The sequence below is a fragment of the Polypterus senegalus genome, unplaced genomic scaffold, assembly GCF_016835505.1.
Source record: "Polypterus senegalus isolate Bchr_013 unplaced genomic scaffold, ASM1683550v1 scaffold_5257, whole genome shotgun sequence".
Classification (NCBI taxonomy): Eukaryota; Metazoa; Chordata; class Cladistia; order Polypteriformes; family Polypteridae; genus Polypterus; species Polypterus senegalus.
Genome location: NW_024380114.1, coordinates 14,186 through 33,325, shown reverse-complemented (window position 1 = coordinate 33,325; position 19,140 = coordinate 14,186). Strand labels below are relative to the sequence as shown.

The window sequence follows — 19,140 nt, the reverse complement described above, 5'->3', positions numbered from 1 at the left end:
GACATGAAGGAAAAGAGTGTAGGGCTTTAAGGAGAATGGTGTGTGAGGAGATGTTCAGGGTCCAAGCTGCAAAAGAGGGCTTAGTGTGGGGAGGTTTGGCACAGGAATTTAGGAATAGAACAGTGAAACCCTCGTTCGGTTAGAGAAATAGAGAGGGAGAGCTTAGTCATCATCCCTTCCTAACAGATTAACAGGGCAGAGCTGATATAAAAAAACCGGTGCATCAAAGTGGAACCACTGGAATGGAGCTGAACTCGAAGAGGTTTAGACACCAGCAAAAAATGTGGTTGTCCAGAAGCACTAAGAACAGTCACTTTATTGTTCGAGGCAGACTAGAAAAGCAGTTTCAGTGCCATTCACCAGCAAAGTCAATAAAGGATCTGTGTCCGCATGGCAAGTGAGCAAAGGCAACTGAAGAGAGTGGCTGGGGTCCCTGTGAAAGGAATATCCTCAGGTTCAGGTAAGGAAGGCGGGGGAGGAAGCTGATGTGGGCAATTGCGGCAGAAGTGTCCCATCGTAACAGGCAAGATGTGTAGGTGCTTAATCTGAGGGGAGAGGCGGCTGAGCAGACGAAGAATTCAAATTAGGAAGTAAAAATCCACAACCTCTCCCCCGGCCTCGCCCCTGTTCTCGGAAAAATCCACGTCCTTCACGTCCTCGACCCCTGCCTGACGCAGCTCCACCTGCATAATAATTCATTTGTGCCGCGATTAACTTGGTCTGAGTATCTGACTCTTTTTGTTTAGTCTGTCGTTCAGAATGCTCCGCGTGTCTTTTAACTTCATCAAAAGTGGCACTTTACCATCCAAATACAGGAGATGCGTACTTTATTTTGAATATCACTTCTGAGTCCTGACACAAAAGGAGGAACTGCGGCCTTGGCATGGTCGTCTATGCTGTCTAAGCCAGAATGATTTGTCAACAAGTCCTGAATACGGTGTGCCCATTCATCTACCGTCTCATCTTTCTTTTGCGCAGCTGAAATAAGGTATCAGTCGGTGCCCTTTTTAGATTTTGCAGTTATTGCACTTTTCACGGGTTCCCATTGGGCAAGGAAAAGACCCTCATTATTTTGTCCACGAGGCAATGCCTCATTCCACTGCCACTGTTCTCCATTATGCTGCCCATGATTGACAGTAGCTCAAATGGTGCCCAACTTTCTGCGTAGCACTTGGGTCCACTCGGCCGCACTGGGTTATATATGTTGTCTAGCTGCTGCACCTGTTCCACAAACTTCACCCCCCCGATTACCTTAGGATCAGGCAATTCGGACACTACGTCTTTCTGTTCTTGAATATCTCAGTTACGATGTATCATTACAGTAGTGGGGTTAGCATTTCCTGGGGCAGTGTGGGATCGTGTCGGGGTCAGGAACCTCAATTAAAGGGCATGAAAGATGTGGGTGCTAAAGGTTTAGGGGACTTAAACGGGGTAAGGTTTTCAGGGGACTTATTTCTGAGGGTTTTGCTTCTAGCACGTTGTGAAATGGAGGGCTTTTTATGTGAGTTAGAAGAGCCTCCCATAGCCCCTAACAAGTGGCCGTCAGTCTCACCATCAGGATCTGTAAGTGAGGAGGGGTCGCACTCATATTGTTCATCAAAGAAATCATCAGTAACTTGGGCATCGGTAACCACAGGAGCCGTTGGGGCAATGATTGAATGTGGCAGTGGAAGGAGTTGTGGGTAAAGTGTTGGGGAAGAGAGCACTGGATATAAAAGGGTTTTTTTTTTTATCACTCCTCTTCCTCCTTCCTTCAGACTGGGGTCCCGAATCAGCCTACACTTTCTGTAAAGCTATAAGCAGCTCTTCCTTTTCCTTTCTATTCTTAAGTTCAGCAACTTAAAGCTCATTCCGTTTCTGTGCCGCTTCCAACATACGGTCTTTAATAACCAATTCCCATCTGTCATACATATCCATCCGATAAGGACCTCCATTACTACAACCCTGTGTGTTTTTCCAATGTCCTGTATCTCATTCATATCTCCGGATCCTTCCACTACACCATCTACCTGCACTGTCCTTGTTCTACTTTCTATATGTTTTTTTAAATCTAATCCTGTCCTCTTTTCAATGAGCTTTCTAGGGGACCCACCTTTCGATGCTGACAGTGCACTAGGAGCCTGGCGATCCCCGAAAATAATCCTTCTAACGTTAGGTTTTTTAGGACTCTTGGGGGACTGTTTGACTGGCTACTGATTGTTTTTCCCATAGTGAGTGGCAGGATCTCAGCAGAAAATGACTCAGCCCTCGATAAACCCCGTTCCACCCGCCGTCCGCTCCTATTCCCGGATTACAGCTTCAGGTGACTTCGTGTCCGTTTATTCGCATCAGCAGAATCCTACATCAATACTCCCCGTGGAGTCCAGGATATGGAGGTTTTTACCCCGATCCCTTCATCAGAAGGTTTGTATGTGTCAATCTGCCAGGGTATTGTCTCCGTCACCTTAGCAACCAGTTGAAACAAGAGTATGACCAGACAGCGGATGAAAAACTCGACCTCCCGTTTATTTAGACACACATTCTCTAAATACGCCCTTTCACCCCCATTCCTCAAATTATTACAGGAGTGTGCCACTCGCCACTTTTCTAATCCTTTCCACAGGGGTGACTAGCTAACATTCACACTGTGCCGTTTTCCGTAGAGTCCCAAAGTCACTTTCTGTGAGCCCCTAGAACCCTCTTATGTATTTTCCATACAGTATGCTTTCTTATTCTTTATTTTGCATATGCTTTTTATTCCTTTTCCTTCTATATTCATATTACTTCACTAGCACACCAGTCAAACTAACAGGAATCACCCGATCTACTCACCGTGACTCCATCCACCTGCCAGGAAATGCCCGTCCAGTCGTGCTTTGTATTGGCTAGGAGGAGGTCAGGGACTCCCCACGCAGGAAACGCCCAAGGCAGGCCAATCCTACATTTACCGAAGCTGGACCCAACCCGGCCGGAATCGGCTCCACCACGGTCCTCTGGACGATCCTGCACGAGGAGCCGTCTGCCGTCTCCTGCCCCACGTTTGGGCGCTAAAACTGTGGACGAAAACTCAGACCCGACAGCAGGTGCGGTTATAAAGCAGCTTTATTTTCAGAGTCACGGTGAGAAGAGTTTCAGAAAAGCAGACAATCAAATATACATGACAGCGTCAGGGCTCTTCTGAACCCCGTCTGTTGGGTGGGGTCCAGTTTTATACCCCTAGAATGCGTGATTTAATATCATTATAAAATGTAACAGTCACCATATTTATTATACACAATCCTTGAGCCCCTTTAATGTCCCTTGTAAAACTTGATTTCTTGGCCCCTTTTGTTATGGCGTTCAGATGTAAGCTAAGGGACAACGTGATAAGGCAGACTCATGTGTGGAATGCTCAGACCTTGAGTCCTTTGCACAAACATTTTTCTGTTTGCTAAAACAAAGCATGCTGTTACTTGGTTTCGTAAAGCTTACTTCTTAGACATGAATTAGTACAAGGGAACGAAGAGAACATTCGTCTTCCACAGTTACCAACCAAAAAATAAAAGAAGAATGAAACGTATACGCTGTTTTAATTAAAGAACGCGGTCAACAGGTTCAAAACGTGCTGCAAAATGTGCGGCGAAGTAAACTGTGAGCAGCACAGTGCCTGTCTAATTGGAAAGCAACTCAGTTTTGAAAATCAAATGTTATTCTTCTTCAGAGTTTTCATTGAACAGACAGAACATTTTGCAGAGTGGGCACAGCTTGTCTCTGGGGGGGGCAGTGGGGGGGAGTGCCCACCACAGGCCCCCCATGGTCACGCCTCCGATTTCTTATCATTCTGACCTTGCTAGAAGCAGCCTATTCACTGCTTTCCCCTGACTCCTTTCTCTGCAGCTGGCCTAATAAACTTTTATTAGAACCACCAATATTTCTTATTGTCTGTTGTGGGATATGGCCTGCCTTTCATCTCGGCCAATACCCCCAGGCCGCCAGGTGGAGCCCTGCAAGCAACATAGAGGTGCCCCCAGTTCCAGCAGGGCATCATGGACAATGGAGTTTTTCATCATAGCCCTGCTGGATACCATGGGGACCTCCAGGGACGCTGCAGGAAGGCACAGAGACTGGGGTTTCACCTATAACCCGGAGGTACGTCTTAGTCAAGGTGACAGAGGGAATGACGTCAAATGCTTCAAATGCCGTCATCTATAATTTACTAGGAAAAAACAGCTTTTGCCTGTAAAGTCTTAAAAGATGTTACTTAAATAATCAGCATGTTAAATTCTTCATTGGTAGTTACTTATGAATCCCAGAAATAAGGTGTCAGATCTGTTTTGTTTAGGGGTACCCCTATTAGAAATATTGCTAGTGATAAAACAGTCATTTCAATCCAGTCTGTGCTTGTCTAAGTCAATTTGCTTTTAATAGTCAAAGTAAAGTTTGAAATTAATAAGCACAATGTTCAAGACTTCCTTTATTGCTGTTTCCAGTTTGGCTGCAGTTACAATTTCTACTCAATTGAAAACATGTCCCTCATAACAAGTAAGTCATTATTAAAATAAAGTCAATCTTAATATATATCAAGAGAAAATGTACTCAATAATAAATCATTACACAAATTGGTCTCATTGATAATTGAAAAATGGCTTCAAAAATGAAACATTTACTATACCAACCCTTCCCCCCTTATTGACATTTGTGTCAATTACAATTAGTGGAGATGTGGAGCAAGAGGGTATCTGAAACTGATCCCATTAGTATAATAATTTAATAAAAGCCAAATGTTATAGTTCTCTTACAGGGAACACAGATACGTCCAGGGATGGAAAACAAACAAAAGCAAGAGAAGGTCGAATATTTATTAGTTACAGAGCCGTGTTCTGTGGAGGTTGGTGTAAAAAGCAAGAAGACTTCAGCCAATTATTATAAATATAAATTTGTCTCTGTGTTCGCTGTACTTTTCCCCCAATTTGATGTCAACGTATACCAGCGACCCCCAGAGAACATCTCATAGTCAGCATAGTAAGCAGAGTCAAGAAAGAAATCCACAGTCTGACGGATAAATTCTTAATTATTTTTAGACATTAAATGTAACAAAACCAGTTAGGCTCCACATTTCCTCTTCCATGTATCCAATTATAAGGCATTGTTCAAATGTGTAAAGTCTTAAAAACATTTTTCCTTTTACACAAGATGTTCATATTTCAGTATTTCAGGACCATATCTAAGATTAACAAGGTGAGTGAAGTAAAATATTTTACCCCTTCCCAGTCAAAGTCCCTTAAATTATTTCAAAGGTCACTTATGAGCAAAAATGATCTCTAACCCCTTGTAACCTGCCATCTAAAAGCTTAAAGTTTCTATACATGTATCCTAAGTTTTATTTCTTTCTTTCTTTCATTACTAATTATTTTATTAATTAAAGTACCACATACATTTGGATCTTAGATTTTAGAATCTTAATAAAAATGTCTCATTCAATGTTTCATTAAAGTATCAAATTATAAAAGTGAGCCTTTCATCAGTTTTATAGTGATATAAACACCAGTGTTCCATTATATTTCACACAAATATGTCCATATTACACAAAAGGGGAATGAGGAAATACATAAATATATCAGAATGCCCTATAATGCCAAATGTGCCGTAATTTATGTATTTATTTTTAAAATGCCCTCTAGGAAATTAGCACATTCACACCCATATTCAGAATGAAGAACCTGCTTCTTTGTTAGTTAATCTTCCCAGAATCTCAAATTAAGAAAATACTCCATTACAGTCACATACACTGATTTCTTTTCCCCATAACCTTCTGCCAAAGTCAATTTGTCTTACACGCTCTTTCATTGTTATATTCCAGATGTTTCTTGCATGTTTTCCAGAATGTTGACTTCAAAAAGCACCGCCTGTCTTTCTGTCAGTTAACCCCCTTTTTCCCACTTCTTTATAGCATATCTTAGCATGGAGCACTACCTGGACTGGAGGTCACTGTTTTTCTTCAGCTTCATTACTGTTTAAAGAATGTCTCCTTCCATTAAAATGTACTCTTTTTAATTAAAATCCTCCTGAATTTGAGTCTGGCCAGTACTCAAATGAAAGGGGTGCTCATACAATATCATGCCTAATATCATGGAGACCTTTCTACACCACCTGTTCATATCTTTTTCTGTTAAAATTAAGAGCTCCTTTAATTTCAACAAACCTTTTTTTTCTCATGCACGTTAATATCAATCATCTTATCCTTTCAAACAACACCACATGTTTAGACACAAACACTCTTAAACACACGTAAACTTGTCACTCACTGGAATCCCTTTAATACACTATATAACATACACAAAATCATTTTTAACACACTCAGCCTAACCCCCATATTATTATTACTTATTATTATTAGTTAAAGCAATAACAAGCAATAACCTTTCAGGTTGACATTTACACTCTCTCAAGCCTCCACTCATCTAACCATCAATTTACTCACACACTATATTTGGAAACAATGCAGCAAAGGAGACAGAAAGAAATGGACTCTGAAGGAGAACAAGTCCCACTCTCACTTAACGTTACTAATCAGGACAAACAAACACAAAACAACCTCTCATGACGCTAGCTGGTGTCAAATAGCCAGAAAAGGCTACACAGTCACAGAGAATATTAACTCAAAACAAATAACATGCAAGCTTCAACACAAATCACATATCAGCTTGAACCTCAGCATGAGTGCTAACCACTGTGCCGCCACACACTCCACTGTAGTAATCCCCATAATGCACAACCTCACATACACACATTCACAAGAAAAAAGAAAAGGACAGAAGAAATTGAAAGAAATGGTCTCCCTTGTATGTTATAGTTATCAAAAGAACATTTTTTTCTAAAGATTTGATCAGGGTCTGAAGGAAAGATGCCGCATATATGTTTATAAACATCTATATAATTAAAAATGGAGACATTTTCATTTTATCAAATATTATACATATTCAACTTTATTTAAGCCAAAATACCTCAGAGCTCTGGAAATTTATATCCAATATTAAGAATTTTTTGTACATGATGTATTTTAGCAAATTATAAATGGACCACATTGCCCAGAGGCCTCCATGTTTCGCTTCCTACTCATAAACACACAAATTGTCTGTTCACGCTCACATACAACCAATTGAAAAAGCTTTCTTTCAATTCACATAGCACCAGTAAGAAGATAAGAAGTTAGAAATAACTTAACACCAAGGCCACAGCTGCATGTGGAAAAGACGCGTACACACACATTCAATAAGTTCAGCACAGACACACACACACACACAGGCATCAGCGGGCGCCAGGTACCTTTGAAGTCAAATACAGTGCACATTTCTTTTTAGCGCATCTAATTATATTCTTTCCCCACCCATATATACGAATATATACACATTCACAAACATATTCTTATAAAAGTTTCTATTACTTTTAGTACTTTTCTGCTACTCCTCTGTCAAGGCTATTTTGGTCATCAAACTGTAAATATGTCTCTAATAATGTTTCAGTAGGGACTAACTCAAAAAACACAAACATTTGGATGGTGTTAACTCTTTCAACACTGCTCTTACATTATTATTATTTCAAATTCTCTCACAACACCTTCCCAATTCACATACTCACACCTTCTTCATTTTCCAAAGCCAACTTCAGTTATGCCTGTTAACACCAAATATCTCATTGTCTATAAATATCTGTTTTCCTTTTGTCAAATCCTTGTACATTGCAAAGATGAAACCAAAGATAAGTGAAATGTATTTAAATCATGGCTTTAAACTTACTTTGTGACATCTTTGAGAAATGTTGTCAATTAAACTTATTTACTTCTTTGGAGTTTTTTATTGAATACAAGCAAAACAGCTCCCATTTACAGTGTTTTTTTAGTGTTCTCTGGTCTTTGTGCATTCATCCTTACAGTGTATTCTGCATTCTCTCTTTCTTTCACCTTCCATACACTCACCACAAGCAGTCAGCACACATCCATTTCTTATAAACCCACTTTGGTCACAAAATCAGTTTCATCCATTTTACTCAAATGCTCGTAATTGTTATTTTTATTTTGTATATGTATATATATTTTGCAATTTATATTCATCTTATTTGAACTACTTTGGCTTTCATATATTAATTTGCTGTAATTCCTAACAGTGACATTGTCTGGATAAAAAATCTCTCCATGTGTCTCCATGAAAAAGGTGCTTGATTACAAAATTCCACTTACACTCGTTATGTGCTTAAATACTTTACTGCGTCTCTCGTTACCCACTACTTGGGTCCGGAGCTCATTCACACGCACACTGGTCCCTGCTCCTGTGGTTTATATTACTACCACTATGAGAAAACGGAGCTCATGCAGTCACTCACTCAATCATTCCTTATTTGGGGATGGGACAATTAAAATATATGTGTGTGTGTGCCTACACTTCACTTACCTGCTTTTGCTATTTAGTGGTGCAAACCAAAATACTCTGCACCATTTTTTCTGATGTTGTAACTCTTTTTATCGCTTCACCAACAAACATTTGCATTATTTTCACTTCTGCCTTTCTCTTGCTTTCTCTACAGTGTGCAGGACCAAAATTATGGATCTAAACAATAGCACCTTACTTTTCATGCCTAATGAAAACTTTTGCACTATTTTTCCTCACACAAGGTGGAATTTATTCACTTTAACTTTTATGGGCATAGGCTTCCTTCTTATCACTCTATGTTCATTAAAGCTATACAGTCCTTTATTTTATATAAAAAGCCATACACAATTTTACATATACATATACAGTATAGTACACTTAGATAGATAGATAGATAGATAGATAGATAGATAGATAGATAGATAGATAGATAGATAGATAGATAGATAGATAGATAGATAGATAGATAGATAGATAGATAGATAGATAGATAGATAGATAGATAGATACTTTATTAATCCCAAGGGGGCTCACTCCTCACTGGAGAACATGTACAGCCACTGCAAGGGGTGTTAGTTCAGAAATTCCACAACTATTTATTCACAGTTTGCCATCATCACAGTAACCTTAATATTTGATAGGATTTCTGCACCACCCGTTACTCGTGCAGCCCTCCATCCCCAGATTAGAGCGTTTATCCGTTAAACCTTTAACCAATTAAAAAAACCTTTAAACTCAAATTCCCATTATTTACTGCACATAACATTCGTACAATCACAGTTACATCAGCTGTACAGCCTTCACACATTCAGTTTAAGTCTGTGTGCCCATCTTCTCGTCCTACCTTGTTCTTTTAGAGAGGCTTTCTGCCACTGTTTCCGTTAGAGAGACAGGTGCTCTTTTGAAACTTCACACAAATAAATTTGAGCAAAATATCGCTTACCTCTTTAGGTGATCACCATCTGTGTTCATTTCGCAGAGCACCGTCCGCCGCCAGATGTCAGCTGCCTTTTTCTTCATCGTGTCGGGTCGCCAGAATCTGATGAAGAGAAAATCGTCGGAGCAAAAGACGCACCAAAAAGTTTTCACCTGGAATTAAGGCTCTAGGAGTCAAGAGGATGGTCAAACAGAGTATATTGTTTTATTGCAATAAAACAACAACACGGACTCAACCCACTTCAGCAAAATCAGGCTGAACCCTGAACAGTTCAAAAATCACAGTTTATAAATTATTTCTTATCATTCTGACTTGGGCCAGTTCTAGACAGGCATATATGAGGTGGCAGACAGAAATGTGAAGGGGCACATGGTGATGACGAGAGGGGAAAGGGATGGGGGTGCTCTGGATAACTGTTTTGTCATATAATTGGATTGCACTTTGCCTCTCTACCCTAAGACCTGTCCATCTTGGGTGCCCCACCTGAAGGCTAAGCTTCTGCTGGTGTAGCTCTTAGGATCACTGAGGCACGCAAACCCCCTGACCACGATAAGGTGGCAATCCCTCAGGAGGAAAACTGAAAAATAAAAAACAAAAAATAAAATAAAATATTCCTCATCAGATTATAACAACTAAAAACATGACATTTACCTTAACTGGATGGCCTATATCAAATATATTCAAACCCAACAATAACACTTCTCACTGTTGCCAATATTAACAAAACTAAAAAGGGTAGGCCAAGTTATAAAAACAAAATCAATTCACCAAGTCTTGAAAGATAAAACTGAAAAATAGAATAAAAAAATAAAGTAAAGAATAAAATAAAATATCCACTCTCCTTTCTACTCAATCCACTCTACAACAACAGTCTCCTGTTTCTCTTTGCAAAAACTCTTACAAGTTCATCCATATCCAAGTTATTTGTTATGGACTTCTCATGGGCCAAGATCACCAAATCCCTCTTTCTTTTATGTAACATGGTGTGACGAATGGGGGTTAGGACCCGTGACAAAGTGGAGAAGGAACTCTCACACGATGCTGAAGACACACCAATGACCAGGGCTGTTACACACAATTTATGCAACTCATTAAAGGCTTCCTTGTACTTCTGCTGGAGTTTACACACAGTGGACAGGTCTGTTTCCTTTGAACATTTTTGAGCAACATCTTTTTTGCCACAAAAACTTCATTTTTCAGTCTTACGACATCTGCTACAGTGCCAGCCATCACAGCCAGATGATCTAGAAATGTGCTAGATTTGGGGGCAAGACTAGATATGGCTCTCATCTGGTCAATATTCTTGTGTGAAAGTCTAGTTTCCATTTCTGAAATGGCCCTGTCAAGGATGTTGAGCAGGGATCTTTTCAGAGACTGATGGGGGGAAATGGTAGGGTCACCAGAGTCTGCATGGCCCAAAGTTGAGAGTGTTTGCTCATTGCTCTCCTCCTCTTTGTTGCATGTGACTCATCCTCAGCAAGAGATGACACTCCTCAACAGTCCTCCTCACGGATGTTTTTTAAGGAGTCCCGTGCTGCACTAACAACCTCAGAAGCACTGCACAGATCGACTGACTGAGACTGTAGAATTGCATTTGCTGGTTTCAAGACACCAAGCATCCGCACTGGGAACTTTCCAATCTCAAAGAAGTGATGCCTCTTAATTTGGCATAGCAGGCCTGATGCCTCGTGCACAGGTCAACTGCAGCATCATCATCCTCTGTCATCTCAGATAGGATACTAAGGATTTGTTCTTGATTGTCCACAGTGCACCTTGTCACCTCATAGTGACTTGTCCATCTGATCTCAAGCAGCCTTTTTAGACAAGTAAGGTGCATCGTGTTTATTGAGCACATAGTGGTGGTGAAAAAAGCTGTAGCGTGAACTAGATAGGCTAAAAAATCTTTTTGCACACGGCTCACTCTGCATGGAATGCACAAGCACTAAGTGCAGTTGGTGGTTGTAGCAGTGGAAGTATGGAACATATCTGTCAAGCCTCTTTTGGAGCAGAGCTTGTACACCACCTCTAAGCCCATCATAACACTGGCTCAGTATCCTGTCAGCACTCTAGCCAGCAACACAAAGGTGGAACAGCATCTCAGAGGTGATGTACTCTGCATCAAGCTGTTTTCTAGTCGAGCAACCCAATAAGATGCTCCTCTGGCACAGAATTTCTGTGAAAACCATATTATCACATTGCACCTATTCCTGGTCTCATCACTTTTGAGGCAAAACCCTGCAGAATCAGCATTCATATTTTTCCTGACCTCTCCAAGCACCATGTCAGCCAGTGTTTGGATAATCATTTTGGATATCCTGCGATGTGCATTTTGCATTTTTTGGGACACCCTTAGCAATGCTTGCTAGCTTCTCATCCTTCTCTAAGGTATATTCCATCAGGTTTAGAAAAATACCTGAAGCAATGTCATCATCATTACCCGTTGCTTCATGTCTCAAGGTTTCTGCAGTCCCACGGAGCCCCAACTCATTTACACAGAGAAGCCTTACAGCACTACTAATACTCTTGACATAGTAATGTTTTTTTTTTTCAAGTTGTGTTTTACCAACCAACATTGAATCCATAGTCCCCCCCCCGTGGCCTCTCTGCTTTTATGCTCAGTCCAGATGGTTGAAGCATACACATGGTTGTGGCTGGACACATGCCTCAGTAGCCCCTTGTCTCGATATGGTGCTGCTTTCCAGCTGTTAAAACCAGTTAAGGTAAAACTACATCCCTATCATTAACAGTGCTGCCATATTTCCGACATGGGAAACAGAAGCATGTGTCCCGCACAACAGAGTACTCCAGCCATGGTCGTGTGCGGTACCAAGCAGGACTGAATGATCTTAATGTTGTACCACCAAATACACGTTTGGGGTAACTACCCAGTATTGGCCGGGATGGTGTATTGCCATTTAAACCTTCCTCTTGTGTTAGGGTCAGCACCAACCCATTTTACTTTTTAAATGCATAAAACTACTACCTAATTTTGTTTATTGCATCAAGGCTTTTTGACTTTGTAAGGAATCTGCATTTAATTAAAATAAAACAAAAAAAAAAAACAATTGTACTAAATTATAAAATGCTCTGGTGAAAATTATTACCTTTGTGTTGGTAGGGTCAGTTTTGACCCAGTTATAATTTAAGGTTATAAAACAACAGTTAGGGTCAAAACAAAAATCATAAACACACTTTGAGGGGCTTCTCTCTTTGCCTGTGTGTCTCCTTGCCTGAACAAACAAAGACAGACATGTTCAGACATGTAAGGCTTGCATAAGACAAATTTAGTTTAGCGTTGGTGACTTGCAGAGTACACATCTCCTGTTTGCAGCAGTCAAAATGAGAAGAAGATTTCCAGTAAGCCAAGCTCTGGATCATAACTTTTCTGAAAATGAGGCAGAGGACACAGAACAGCATAGTGATACAGATGAGCAGGTTTCCGAGGAGGAAGACATTGTAGAGTATCTACCACAAGGCACAGACACATCTGATGAGTCTGATGAGGAGGTCACCGATGCTGAAGCTGCACTCACTCCTGCTGAAACATTCAAATCCAAAAGTGGTAACATCTCTTGGAGCTCAGTACCTCCTGACTTACATGGCAGGGCAGCTGCTGCAAACGTCATCAAAATGACCCCGGGAATCACTAGGTTTGCTGTGACGAGAGTAAGTGATATCAAGACATGTTTTGATCTGTTTATGCCATTGTCACTAAAGAAAGTCATGATTGCTTTGACAAACCTTGAAGGAAAAAGGTTCATGGCGACATGTGGAATGACATCGATGAGGAATACCTGGATGCTTATATTGGTGCTCTTCTTCTTCTTGTTGGTTTTTACAAATCCAGCAATGAGGCCACTGATACGTCGACAGGCAGAAATATTTTCCGGGCAACAATGTCACTTCAGTCATTTCGAATGATATCAGTAGTCCTTAGATTTGACAACAGAGAAAGTAGAGAAAAATCTGACAAGCTTGCTCCCATCAGGGATGTCTGGGAAAGGTGGGTGCAGCTCCTTCCACTGATGTTCAACCCAGGGCCAGAGGTAACAGTAGATGAACGTTTTGTCCCTTTCTGTGGAAAATGCCCTTTCCGGCAGTACATGCCTAGTAAGCCGGGGAAATACGGCATAAAAATTTAGGGAACCTGTGATGCAAAAACCAGCTATGCATGGAATCTGCAGATTTACACAGGCAAACATGCAAGATGGTATTCCTGAGAAAAATCAAGGAAAACGTGTTGTCCTCGATATGACGACTGGACTGCGGGGTCACAATATCACATGTGACAATTTCTTTACCAGCTACGACCTTGGACAAGAACTTCTCAGGTGGAAACTTACCATGGTGGGCACAGTAAAAAAAAATAAACCTGAGCTGCCTGCCGAAATTTTGCAGGTGAAGGACAGGGCTCCACTTTCTTCAAAATTTGCTTTTCTAGACACCACCATGGTTGTTTCATATTGTCCAAAAAATACGAGTGTGATACTTATGTCCACTTTTCACAAAGATGCAGCTGTATCATCAGCAAGTGACAAAAAGCCCATAATTATCTTGGACTATAATAAAAACAAAGGTGGAGTGGATAACCTGGACAAGCTGACTGCCACCTACACTTGCCAGAGAATGACCAGGAGATGGCCAATGGTTGTGTTTTATAACATTCTAGATGTGTCTACATACAATGCATTTGTGTTGTGGACCCACACTCACCTAGGGTGGAACTCAACCAGAAAAAACAAGCAGAGAATGTTTCTTGAGGAGTTAGGAAGTTCCCTTGTCAAGGCACACATTGAGCGAAGGGAACGGCTGCCCCGGAACCCAGCCGCTGCAGCCTTGGTCAGACAGCTGCAGAGCAGAGCTCACATAGCACTCCTTCCACACCATCAGCAACACAAAGAGCATCAGTGCCAGCATCCTCTTCGGCCAGCACTGCCTCAACATCAACCTACACAGCCACAGCCACAACCAAAACCACTGAGGCCACCTGATTCTAAAAGAAAGGCGTGTCAGGTCTGCCCGGCAATAAAGACAAACGTATTCTGCTTCTACTGCAAAAAATAGATTTGCAAAGAACACACTAAAAGTGTCACTTTTTGCCACACATGCATCTAAATGCACATGCATGTTCTTGCACACAAAGACGTTTTTTGGAACTAGTGCCTCATTTCTGTTGGTTTGATTTGCTTGATTGTCCGTTGTTTGTTTGACCTTGCAAATCCACATTTTGAGATTTACTTGTTTAGCTTTCCATTTATATTAAAGTTATTTTTGAAAATACTTTTTTTGCCTTTTCTTTGAAATAAATATATATGGGTCAAATTTGACCCGTAACACCATAGATGTTGCTATAGTGATTAATATTATAATAAAAAATATATATATAACAAATGTATTTAAGAGATGTGTTCTAATACCCCTCAGTAATAGTCAGGTAACATAACAACCTTTTATTTATTTAAATAATTCTCTTGAGGTTCATTTAATCATTTTTTTTAAATTGAAAACGGGAGGTATGCTGTTAAAGTAAAAGCTCATGAGGTCACAGCAAAAATATTAAAAACATTCTTTTAATGGACAAGGAAGCGTAACAAAGTAACCAAGAGGTAAGGAAAAAAATTGGATGATAAAATAATTGTTTTGAGGGTAATATGGCTGATTAAAGACACGGGTCAAAACTGACCCGTCAACATAAGAGATAGTAACAGAAAGCTAACATAAGAGGAAGGTTAAGTCACTGGGTAAGCTGAGCGGGTTGCTTTGGGGCAGCAATTGTTGGCAGAGGTACAGGAGAAGCAGTGCCTGTTGATGCCACAGGAGTAGACAAGCCAGCTGCTGTCTCTGATGTACCAGCAGCAGCATCATTGCTACTGTTATTGGTACAGGCAGGAGCAGGACCACAATTTTTAAAAGCTTCGTAAAAAGTGCGCATCTCACTGCGTTAACTTTCTCTTTGTGAGCCGCTGAAAGCTGGGGTGGAAAGTGAACAAGCTTTACTAAAATCGCTGTGATTACATCAGTATATGAAACGAGAAAACTGTTGAGTGCAGAGTTGCAAGCTGGGATGGGGCTTTGTGTCAGGGTCTGACAGACAGACAGACAGACACAGGTCCTCCAGTCGCTCTAAGTAGCACGCAGGCTCACTGTGGTGCTTGTGGGATCGAGAAAGAAACACTTCTCTACCAGACTGAAACTGTGAGAAGAACAATGGACTAGTCCCCCATTGACCGTACAAATATAGATGTATGTTTCAGTTGTTGTTAATTATCTCACCAGTTGCTGTGATTTTGACGACAGAGATTTGCTGCTTCCTCAAAGCCTGCCGTCCCGCTGCTGCACAGCCCTGCCAACTGAGAAACCTGACACCGGGTCATTTGCATACTAACAGTGATTGGATGTTTAGCTGGGGAGGGTGAGTGGGGATCTCTGCGGAATGCTGTGCCTATTCGCTGCTTTCCCCTGACTCCTTTCTCCCTTTCTCTGGAGCTGGCCTAATTAACTTTTATTAAAACTACCAATATTTCTTATTTTCTGTCAATTATCTTTATTTTTCTGCTTCGCTTATTTTTAGGTCGGCTAAGAGCCAACAGGTGTTTTCCCTTCTTCCATCCTTGAGCTGTTGTTATCTCATCGTGCTTTCTCGCTAGGTTTTATTGGCAGCTAAAGCTAAGCTGTAATTAAAAAAGAAATATGGTATGGGCCTTTATTTAACTATGTTTAGCAGATTTAACTTGCATTAATATTTGCACTAAGGTTAATGCTTATTTATTTATGCTAATACATGAATATACTCATTTTATTTTCCATACTGGCCACACAGACTTTGGCCAGTGAAAACCTTCAGGTTTGTCTAAATACTGTAAATGACACATCCTTGGTGCACAATGTGACCTGCACAGGGATAGAAGATGCCATGGCCAGAAATGATAATGGATGCTAATGCTACAAAAAGAGGAGTGGAGAATTTAGACAAAGCATTACGCTGGATGCTGGCCACAGACAATTTTTTCAACATATTGAACATCTCAGAAAAAAATACTTTTGTCATCTCAACAACTTTGAACCGAGACTGGAACAGGGAGAAGGAGAGGAGCAGGGTAAACCATTGGTGACACCTCACATGCTACTGGGACGACATGTGCCAAAGACCCCAGCATGTGCAGCCATTGTGTTGATTCAACAGTCCATGCCGGCACCCGTAGTGCGTGTGCATAGTCAGTGTGTTTGTGTGTCTCACTGTGTCAAGTCTACACTTATTACAGGATTGTGTAGAAAATGAAAATATTCAGTTCTGCTTGATAAACAAATAGAATGTGATCGGAGGGTGAAGAGTAAACAGGTTATTTACTTTGCTTGTTAAAATAAAGTGACCATCTGATTAAAAAAAAAAAAAAGTCCCTCAATAGTACATACGCAACAAAAATGTCATCATGAGTTGAGATTCAACACAATGATCTTTCATGCTTCTCAAAGAGAAATTAAATTACGATGTTTGTAAACTGCTGCCATTTGTGAAGGACTGAAGTGTGAGGCTGGCTATCTAAACTATCATTGAGTGGATCTCTGTAATGTGTGTAGTGACTTAAAAAATGACAATATTTCATTAAAATAAACTGCTCAAAAAATTAAAGGAACCCTTTTTAATCCAAGTATAGCATCAAGTCAATGACACTTCTGGGCTATTGATCTGCTCATTGAAGTAGCAGAGGGGCTGTCATCAGTTTCAGCTGCTTTGGTGCACTAAAGGGTGGCAACATCGGGCACCCCAAACAGGAATGATGGGTTAACAGCTGGAGGGAGGCCACTGACATTTTTCCCTCCTCATCTGTTTTGTCACTCGTTTTGCATTTGGATACGGTCAGTGTCACTACTGATAGCCTGAGGCCATACCTGGACCCTACAGAGCTGGCACAGGTAGTCCAGCTTCTCCAGGACGTTACATCTATACCACATGCCATTGCCAGAAGGTTTGCTGTGTCTCCCAGCACAGTCTCAAGGGCATGGAGGAGATTTCAGGAGACAGACACTCTAGGAGAACTGGACAGGGCCAGAGAAGGTCCTTATCCCATCAGCAGGACCGGAGGAACAGAATGAGCACTGGCAGAGTCTACAAAATTACCTCCAGCGGGCAGGCCACTGGTACGAATGTCATAAAGAAACAGACTTCATGAGGGTTAGGGTTAGGGCCCGACATTCTCTAGTGGGCCCCGTGGAGCTTGATTGGCATTTGCCATAGAATACCAGAATTGTCAGGTCCACCACTGGTGAGTGTCCTGTGCTTTTCACAGATGAGAGCAGGTTCACCCTGAGCACATGTGACAGACGTGAAAGGGTCTGGAGAAGCCGTAGAGAATGTGATGCTGCCCGTAAAATCGTTCAGCATGACCGGTTTGGTGAGGGGTCAGTGATGGTCAGTCTGGGGAGGTGTATCCATGGAGGGACACAGAGACCTCTACAGGCTAGACAGCTGTGTGCACCTTGACTGCCATTAGGCACTGGGATGAAATCCTTGGACCCATCATCAGACACTATGTAGCTTATGTCATGTCCAGGACATCCCTCATGCCTTAATTTATAATATAATAATTATCTTAATTTTATAATAATATAATCTTATATCACAGCTACAGATAACTCAAAAAACTCAACTGCAACAGTCCTGACACGGACCACCAACAGCGAGCACATCACAGCCATCCTGCTGGACCTTCACTCCCTGTGTCTTACAGGATTGAATATCAAATTCTGTTCTTAACCTGCCCACCAGGGTCCTCTCACTAACCTGCACTCTGTGGATGACAGCAGGGTCTTCAGCTGTATTGCACCCTGACTGTGGAATGATCTCCCAAAATTAATGACATCAGCTGGCTCTATTCATTTGTTTTTAACTCATTTGTTTAGGAGGACATTAAACAGACCTGACATTTGGCCACTTCTTTCAGTTCACCCCCTTTATCTGTCCAGGTACTCAGGGTTTGAATTTTTGTCACAATTTATGTTATTTGTTCAAGAATTTATTGTAGTAGTATTATATGTTGTATTTTAGTCTGCATTGTTGTCTTTTATTCTATTTGAATGTTTTGTATATGGCAGCACAGTGGCGTGGTGGGTAGCGCTGCTGCCTCGCAGCTAGGAGACCTGGGTTCGCTTCCCTGGTCCTGCCATGGGTTTGTTTCCTGCCTTGCGCCCTGTGTTGGCTGGGATTGGCTCCAGCAGACCCCTGTGAACCTGTAGTTAATTAGGTTTGGATATTGTATTTATCTTATATATTATTTGTAGCCAATGTTATATCAGTCCTGTTGTTCTTTCTGAATTTTGGGCATAAGAAGGGTGCTATATAAATAAATTGTGCTCTTAGTATTTTTATTCTTTTCTTTGGATGGCCAATCGTTTATAATAATAAGTGACAAAAACTAGAGCAGTTCTATATAAGGCAATTAATATAGAGCATAATTCAGTGTAGAATATGTATTGCCGTTTTCTTCACATACATGTTTAAAAATATTAGATTGGCTTAAATGTTTATTCTAAATTGGTTATTGCATACATGCATAGTACATTTTAAAAAAACGTAAACGCTTTTATTATTAACTCTAACGTGGTGTAAACATTGTAATTATATAGTATATTTCGTTTCATGAATATAAACGAAAAGCTGTTTTCAATTACCACAGATCTTGATGATTTGAATGTTGTCCACATGTTAAATGGTTCCCACAGACCTGAACACAACGTAAATTTTAATATTAATATTTCACAGAAACGATCCACATTGTTTAGTTTGAAGTGTGACACGACGTGATGGCAGAAACCCTCTGA

The 19,140-nt window shown here is 40.8% G+C and overlaps 1 pseudogene; it reads left to right on the top strand.

Annotated features, from left to right (window-relative positions):
• The first annotated feature begins 12,660 nt into the window (after positions 1–12,660).
• Positions 12,661–14,385, top strand: LOC120520100 (annotated as a pseudogene).
• Positions 14,386–19,140: the final 4,755 nt, after the last annotated feature.